Raw genomic sequence first — 8,959 nt, forward strand, 5'->3', positions numbered from 1 at the left:
TATTACCAATGGCACTTTTACCTTTGTTAATGCTACCACACTTACTTTTAATAACCGTTACTGGAATATTTAATGGTTTGAGTAAACATAATAGAAAATGGTTTTCAAATATCAGGCAATAATTGGAAGTTATGAGATAATCAAAATGTTTTTTATTTTTCTATTTTATAAATCGATGGCTGAAAGTTTTTAAGATAAGTGAACTTTACCTAAAATTCAACAAGTTTCAGATGATGTATTCAGTTATTTCAATAAAACTGAACAAGGAGGAGGGGGAGGTATAAGAAGAGAAGGGCGCTTCGTCAATTATTAAGAAAACTAAACATAGTTGCCATAGATGACACGGGAGTTAGGATTGAATATTAGTAGAACTCTATCCCATTCTCACCCACTGTTAATCTTAGAAATCAATAGAACAGCTGCAGTTTGACACACAATTTAATTGCTCAATTTAATAAGATTTGTTAAAGATCGACAGGAAAAGAATAGCCTAAAGAACATAATTAGTTTGATTTACAGCTGTCTAGATAATTACAGCATAGTATAATACTCAAGATTAATAGCGTGGATAAAGTTGGTAGGCCTCGAGTTTTTTGAAGCTATAAATCTTCTGCTGGCAGTCCCTACCAGGCTTAACAATGCTAAAATCTAGAAGTCCCCTTCACATTAACGATTTGGGATCGTATAGCTGGTGATGTTGCTAGCTAGAAGCGTAAACGCGAGAAAGGTTTTGAAGTTGTGGGTGCCAAACGTCACAAAACTTGAAGGTCTCATATAATGTACATATTATGCTCTCAACGACTGGAGGTGTGGCAGGACCTTCTGCGCCCCCACTTCCCACGTACCTTGACTCACAAGTTTATCTTACGACGTCATTGCCTGCCCTGAGAGGTCACAGTTTTTGAAAATGATATCATCAGGGGAGGAATCTCTACCTTTTGGAATCAAGAAAGCACGATGAATCATTTCTAAACAACTCTGTGTTTATTTTTAAATGTGCTAGAAGTAATGATTAGTCACACAAAAATTTTCTTATTAGGAGTCCTTCCATACTTCTTGAATGAGGAAAAGTCTGAATTGGCATGTGTCTAGGGTGGGGACTCGCCAGGGATCCTAGAAGGAAAGACTTCCAACTATAAAATTTTTCATCAATGTTAACATTATTGAAACAATTTTTCTGTGGTTTTATCCTTGGATTTAAAAACGAGATACAACACACTTGATGATTTTAGATCCTCTTGGGTGTCCTAAGCTAGAATTTGACGGTTTCAAAATGGTACCCTCGTGCAGTCTTTAATTTGTTTATTTTAAAATGACCACCAAATGTCCGTCTTAACATTACTATGTTTGTTTTGAATAATGTTTATTTGATGATACAGTTTTAAAACATACACCATTCAAACATTTTTTCCCTTGCACGATTTTAATTTATTTGAATTTAAAGTTAAATTTACAATAATTGTTTCTAAAGATTTTTGCTTAGAATTTCACCTACTTGTGACAATTTCTTTCATAAAAAAAATATGACAAACCATTATAATATAAACATGATAGCATAAGTGCAAGAAAACGTTACCATAACGTAAACAAAAGCGCCACAGATATTTTAACCAATAAGACACACATTTTCGCAATCTTCCATTCAATGTGATACTAACAGTTATTACCATAGATTAAGTCCATATCTTTCTAATCACTTGGCTTTTCAGAATAACTTGTCATGTGTATTTGGTTTGATCCACTCAAAGTTTAATGTTTCTTCCTTTGGGAAATTAAAATTGTATAAAACAAAAAAACGACTTCTAAATAGTTTTTAACTGTGCTTGAAAACAACAACAAAAACCACTGATTAGAGTTGGACCAGATATGATATGGAAGGCAGGTGATGTTCAGAGTCCTCCATAACTTGTCATATGCTTTTCGTTTGATTCACGCAAAGTGTGATGCTTCTTCCTTTAGAAAATTAAAATTGTAAAAAAAAAAAATACTTCTAAATGATTTTTATCTGTGTTCGAAAACAACAACAAAACCTCTAATTAGAGTTAGACCAGATGTGATATGAAAGGCAGTTAATGTTCAGATTTCTCCATCCGTATAGGTCATGGACTTAGGGTGGAAAATAAATAATGGAATTCCCCAACCAGTGACAATAATATCAAGTATTGTCCTAACAGAATTGATGCAAGTTGTTCTTGTACTGTTGGTAGTGCATCTTGTACTATGTACTGCACGTGTGAAACCAATATACAGTGCCAAAATAAGCACACCAACACAGATTTAGCTGTAATGACGAAACACATGATGAGTCAGATGAGTAAATATCAATTATAAATGCATGAACTTCACTGTAAGGATAACATTATATAAATTTACTGCATATCCATGAATATTTTATCTTCTTTATTCATGCCATTACGAATATATTCATTATTTTTTAAAGTTTAGTGACACAGAACAAGTGTTATATTTAGGATAACATGTGTATTTAGGGGTTACTTTACTTTTTTATGTACATATAAAGCATGTCCTTTACTTAGATAAGAAAAAAAAAGGAAATGCAAAACAAAACAAAGCTACTGAATATTCTATGTAGTCTTGTTGTAGCTCCAAAGCTTAAAAATAAAATATTTTTGTCCTTAACTAACAGGCTATATACATGAACATACTGGTACTTTTATATTAGTAATTAAGCTAATTATACTGAAATTTAATTGTTGTTTGCATATAGTTCCTACACACTTGCTGTTTTAATATGGGAGAGCACACCGTTTCTCTGTCAGATAGCCTAAAACATTACTGTATTGGTCCGATTATAGGGCGATCTCGAATATAAGGCGACCCCCATTTTCAGAAACCATAACGTTCTTTTTAGGTCCGCAAAATCAATACTATAACTGAACAACCTGCAAGTGGATTAGTTGCAAGAATTAGCGATAATCTTGAGCGAACATCTGGCGCTCATGCGTCGATGGATTCTATCTATACATCCAGGAATGCAAATAGCTAGAGTAGGGGGAAGGGGCCTGTGGTCGGCCGCGATTATAAGTTGACTATGAATATTAAAGCCTAATTATTAATCAAAAAAACATCGCCTTATAATCGGGTCAAAACGGTATATTGGTGCCTTAGTATAGAAAATTCTATCTGGTTCCTTAATTTTGCACATCTTCTCAGAAAGTCTGCGATTCTATTATCAATACATGCATTTTCTACATATAATTAACTTAATTAGCCTGCAAAGCAACATGGAAAGTAGAACAATATGAATTACCTATATATATATAAGAACCATAACCATTACTGTAATGATTACACAAGCCTGCGAATTTAGACTTCATAAAAGTTGTTTTGGTTTTAATAACGGATTTTCCATAATTCAGCTACGCAGATTTCGAAAATAATATTTATTTATTTTATCACGTAAGGATTTTTTACAAATCGGGAAGAAGAAAAAAACTCAAATTATTATTTCGTTTACCACAATGAACAATTTTATCAGTATGTTTTTTAACAAAAATACAAATAAACTGAAGAAAAGGGAAGAACACTGATATCAAACGAATATGTATCCTTATTCATCCTGATTTTTTGTGAAATCTATGTTTTTTAGTCTTAAAAACTACATGTTGTGGTCTTTCTTTTACGTATTGCGGTATGACGTTTTGTGAAAAATCTGTACGTGATGGAAAGAAATGGATATCATTTTCGGATTCAGCGCACAGGAATTACTGTAGAACATATAAAAATTTCAAGACAATAAAACCATCGCAAGCCTGTTTTATTAATGCTTTAAGTATCATGTTTTATTACGACGGTCTTTTTAATGATGCCCAAAGGTGCCAGTTTGGTACTCATCGGATGCTTACTCAGGAAATACAGAAGGATCCAAATCTCCTTCTATAAAAACGTATATTATATCTCATTTCCACGTTCAAGTAAGTACCTGTAAGCAGCGACTGGCTATGTATACATTTTATAATTTTATTTTAGAATGTCCAAACTGTAAGAGGTGGAATATTTTTCTTTATGTGGACAGCTATGAAAAATAAAGTAAACAAAATACAATGTCTTGATATCAAATGTAGACAAAACATCTGTTTCTCTTATATAACAATATATTTGTGTATATCGCTGCTCCTTAAATACACTGAAGGAAACGATTAATCTTAACAATACTAATTAAAATAACCAGTTTTGCTTTATTCTAGTGTTGTCTCTAATTCTTTTTTTTTTAATTTTGGCATTATATTCCTCAAAGAGAACAAATATTTTATACTTTTTAACTGAATAATAATTTATAAAAAAATCTAATTTCTACAAAATTGTTACCAGAGGCCATTTGGCTTATATAAAGAGTTACGTAACTTGAAATCAATTTATTTGAAAGTATACTGATAATCTGTCAAATTATATACAAAACCGCCATTTTAACTTCTATTTAAAAAAGACACCTTTAATATATCATTCTATGTAGATCTATGTGACAACAGGTATCGAGCCATAAATCATCGAAAACTTTAAATAAAACAGAGTTCCACGTTAGTTAACATATAGTAGATAGATAAATAGACATTCATATCCTGCCTTCATGAAGTATGTATTGTACTCATTTCTACTAACAAAATACCCATGGTGGGCAGAGCACAGATAGCCTATTGTGTAGCTTTATGCTTAACTACAAACAAACTAACAAAATAATTTCAAGGAAACAATAATAACAGTATAACTTTGTTTATAAGCAATAATCACTGACACCAGTCTTGCAGGAAGTTAGTTTCATTTTAAGTTAGAATATTTAATGTACGTGAGACAGAAATACAGCCCAGAGAAATAAATTTCATACGAAGAACGCTTATTAGTTTTTCAACAAGAGCCACGTCACTCGTCGAACCGCTACCAAACAAGACGAAATCTGGTTTTTCTTCACACAGCTGTATAGTGACGAGTCACGCATTTACTAGCAAACACTCACAAATCAATCAGCAGGTGTCACTACCATAGCTGGAAAGTAATATCCTTTCGGAAGACTTTAGTGTTTTCGTGGTTTATTGTCTTTAAAAAAGTTGGACCTCAAGTACCACTTATTCGTGTCTACCGCGTGAGGTTTACCAAACTGACAATTAGATTTGCTGCACAATTCGTCATGTATATTCAATAGTTAAACATAATCCTCAGGAAGTTACTACATACTGATTGAGAAAGTGAAGTGGTAATAACAAAACAGCGGTAAGTCTATGAATTTCAACGCTAAAGTACGGGGTTCGATTCCCCGCAATGGAAACAGCAGATAGCCCAAAGTGGCTTTGCTCTTAAACAAAAGAACAAACAAAAAATATATCAAATACAAGCTGACAAAAGATAACAGTTATACAATGTAATTAAGAGTTTAATATCAGTAGTAATATATATACATATATATGCCCCTCTTTAGTGGTTAGATTGACGTGTTTAATGTCGATAGTATGTAATATATATGCCTCATGTGTTTTCGATATTGGCAGCAATATCTATCCCGTGTTTTACGTAAATTTCAAAGTTCATTTATGGTTTAATGGTCTGATAATAAATGTTATTGACTTCTCCATCAAACGTATATTTAAAAACCTAAACATACAAGGTTTTGAACTTATATTTTTCTTTTCCGAATTTTTAACTAAAGTATGTATACTTATAGATATTTACTTTTCCTAGAACGAAGGCTGTTTGTTTATACTTTTCTCACAAAGTTAACAAAAGAGATATTTGCGCATAACTCTTCCAAATTTGGATTGTTTGTTTGTTACGGATTTCGCGCAAAGCTACACGAGGGCTATTTGCGCTAGCCATCTCTAACTTAGCAGTGTAAGACTAGAGGGAAGGCAGCTAGTCATCACCACCCACCGCCAACTCTTGGGCTACTCTTTTTACCAACGAATAGTGGGATTGACCGTCACATTATAACGTCCCCTCGGCTGAAAGGGCGAGCATGTTTGGTGTGACGGGGATTCGAACCCGCGACCCTCAGATTGAGAGTCGAGTGCCGTAACCACCTGCTATTTCTCGAACAATATTTTGTTTTTGATTACCTGTGATTAACAGCCAGCCGCCTGTTTATTAGTCTCAGATGTGTATAAAGCACGTTGTTAACCATCTAATAAACTCTTCGAATTTCTAAGTTATGGTAGAAAATAACCTTTTGTTTTGACAAAAATTTAAGAACATTAAAAAATACATTTTTGTTAAAACTGTAAACTTTTCGCGTCACTGTCTTATGCTAAAAATTAATTACTCAAGTTGAAAAAAAAATTATTATGTGTCTTGAAGTGAGCATTTTCTTCAGATGGCTTATCATACACTGCCTTTTTATGTAGTTTTCACTTGTATTTGTGCGCAGAGCACAGATAGCCCATTGTGTAACTTTGTTCTTAGCCACAAACAAACAAACTATCATCTGTATTTACAATTGCTGCAAATCCCAAGGAAAATTTCAAAGTACTGGTAGTGCCCATTTCTATGAATTTGCCGAATGCTTTATATTAGTCACCATATCTTGCTAACGTATTAATAAGTGTATGTATATATATATATACAGATACACACATAGATATAAAACCAATATCAAGATGTTTAGTATTAAATCCAAAACAAACCAATACCCATGACGAATTTCAACTTTATAACTGACAATTGAAATAAAATATTTAAAAGGTATAACATTTATAGGACATTGTCTACGATGGTAACACCCAGAAGAGTTGAGAATACTCCATCTACCAGATATATTAAAAAAAAAAAAACTCAAATGAATAACGACATAACTGTCACGGAAGATCAATTAGAAGTTAGATGTTTGGTGCTTTAACCCACAACGTTCCATGTTCTAGTGGGAGCAGTATAGAAACACAGAAGAAAGTACCTGAAAGTGATACTATTGTTATTAGATACAATTGAAGTTGGTAACCTATACTCTTCAAAAATGACGTCAAGAAACTCAGATGTGTTCTTTATGTGATACAAGACAATACAGTAGCGTTTTTGTCAATGACCAAGCTGTCAGTAGAGATATGAATGTTACCTCCAGGACAGTAAGATACACATAAATACAAAGCGGCTTTAATGGATGCGTAGCTACTCAATAACCACTGCTTAAGTGACTTCAATGGATGTGTAGCTACTCAATAACCACTGCTTAAGTGGCTTCAATGGATGTGCACCGCGAGTAATTGAACCCCGGATTTTAACGTTGTAAGTCCGTAAACTTATCGCTAACTCACCTAGGGACACATACAGCTATAAACAAACATACATTCTCTTTATTAAACTTCTGTACAGAGAATATTGCATAACTCATGTTATAAAAAAGGAACCTTTTGCAAATGAAATGCACCTGCTTTATATAATAAATATAAAACTTAGCTTCAGAATTATCAAGTAATACATATATAATAGAAAACATCCACGTGGGCAGGGATTGACGTCACAGGAGGTGACGTTTATTAAACCTCCTGCTTGACGCCTTTCTTTGGATGAGAAGTTGACCTTGAAGTTGTCAGAACAAGACGTAGAATTATATTTGCGGGAACGTTAATACCATGCAACTCTTACATAATCTCAGTGCTATTTAGTGATAATATTGGTATTCTTTGTGAACTTTTATTCTCAGTTAGCTTATTATCTAATCTGAAACCACAAAAGATAGCTTACAGTATTTTCTGATGCAGAAGACATTTATTACCACAGATATGACTAGTTTGTCTTCTGCAGAGAATGGGTTTGAAAGAAAGAAAAATATAATATATAAGACTTGGACGTCTTAAGAAGCAATCAAAAAATAATATTAACTGTATTTAATTTATACATTTTACAGTTTCTACTCGACTCTTTCAAAAAAGTCAATTTGTTAATTATATGTTTAGGCAGATACTTACGTTTGACATAACGCTTATGTTATTACTTAAAGATGTGTCTATTCTTCCACGTAAGTTAAACGTAGTTAGTTGTCAAGTAAAAGTTTACTTTTTTTATTTGATTTATATATATATATATATATATGGAATAATAAACCCTTCATCAGCAATGGAGTACAATGACAACCACAACAATAACACATACGTACATGGATCCTCCACAAATGGTATCTTGGAAAGCAAATATCTAAAGGATTTTGGTAGAGGAGTGTCTGAGAAAACTGTTTGGGAAAAACAAGTGTCCAAAAATGTTTTAAAAAATTCAAAATTTCGTTTTTCTTCTGTGATGAATGTAATACTTAACCGTTTAGCAAAACATCACCCAAATAATAATTATTTAACCATCTCTTGTATTCATTATTTGGTCTTCGTTTTGTCCTCCATTTTATTACATATTCTGGCTTGTCAGGTTTAGTTTTTACTTGTGGTAACAATGCGTTTGAAATGTGAAATGCCTTCATATTATTTACTTTTTATGGACTTAATTCGTGATAATTGCACAAATAAACCTCCTATTTTTGGTGATTAATATTTGTAATAAATATAAGAAGTTAAATAATAATTTCTCTACTATGAGTTATCTTTGCACAAGTAAGTTTGTTTTGAATTTCGCGCAAAGCTACACGAGGGCTATCTGCGCTAGCCGTCCCTAATTTAGCAGTGAAAGACTAGAGGGAAAGAAGCTAGTGATCACCACCCACCACCAACTCTTTTACTGACGAATAATGGGATTGACCGTCACGTAATAACGCCCCCTCAGTTGAAAGGGCGAGCATATTTGGTGGGAATCATCCTTATTTAAAGACTGTAAGAGAAGAAAAGATCACTGTATGGTATTAAAAGGAAACGGTCCACTACCAAAGTATCGCAAAATTGAAAGTTGTGAAAACGAATATTTTCATAAAAAATCTGATCAATCTATTTTGAATAAATTTGATCATGTTAAATAAATACTACTTTATCGAATATAAATGTGTTGTGTAAATAATTTATATAACAAACCATTATTATAT

Source organism: Limulus polyphemus, unplaced genomic scaffold (assembly GCF_000517525.1).
Source record: "Limulus polyphemus unplaced genomic scaffold, Limulus_polyphemus-2.1.2 Scaffold165, whole genome shotgun sequence".
Taxonomy (NCBI): Eukaryota; Metazoa; Arthropoda; class Merostomata; order Xiphosura; family Limulidae; genus Limulus; species Limulus polyphemus.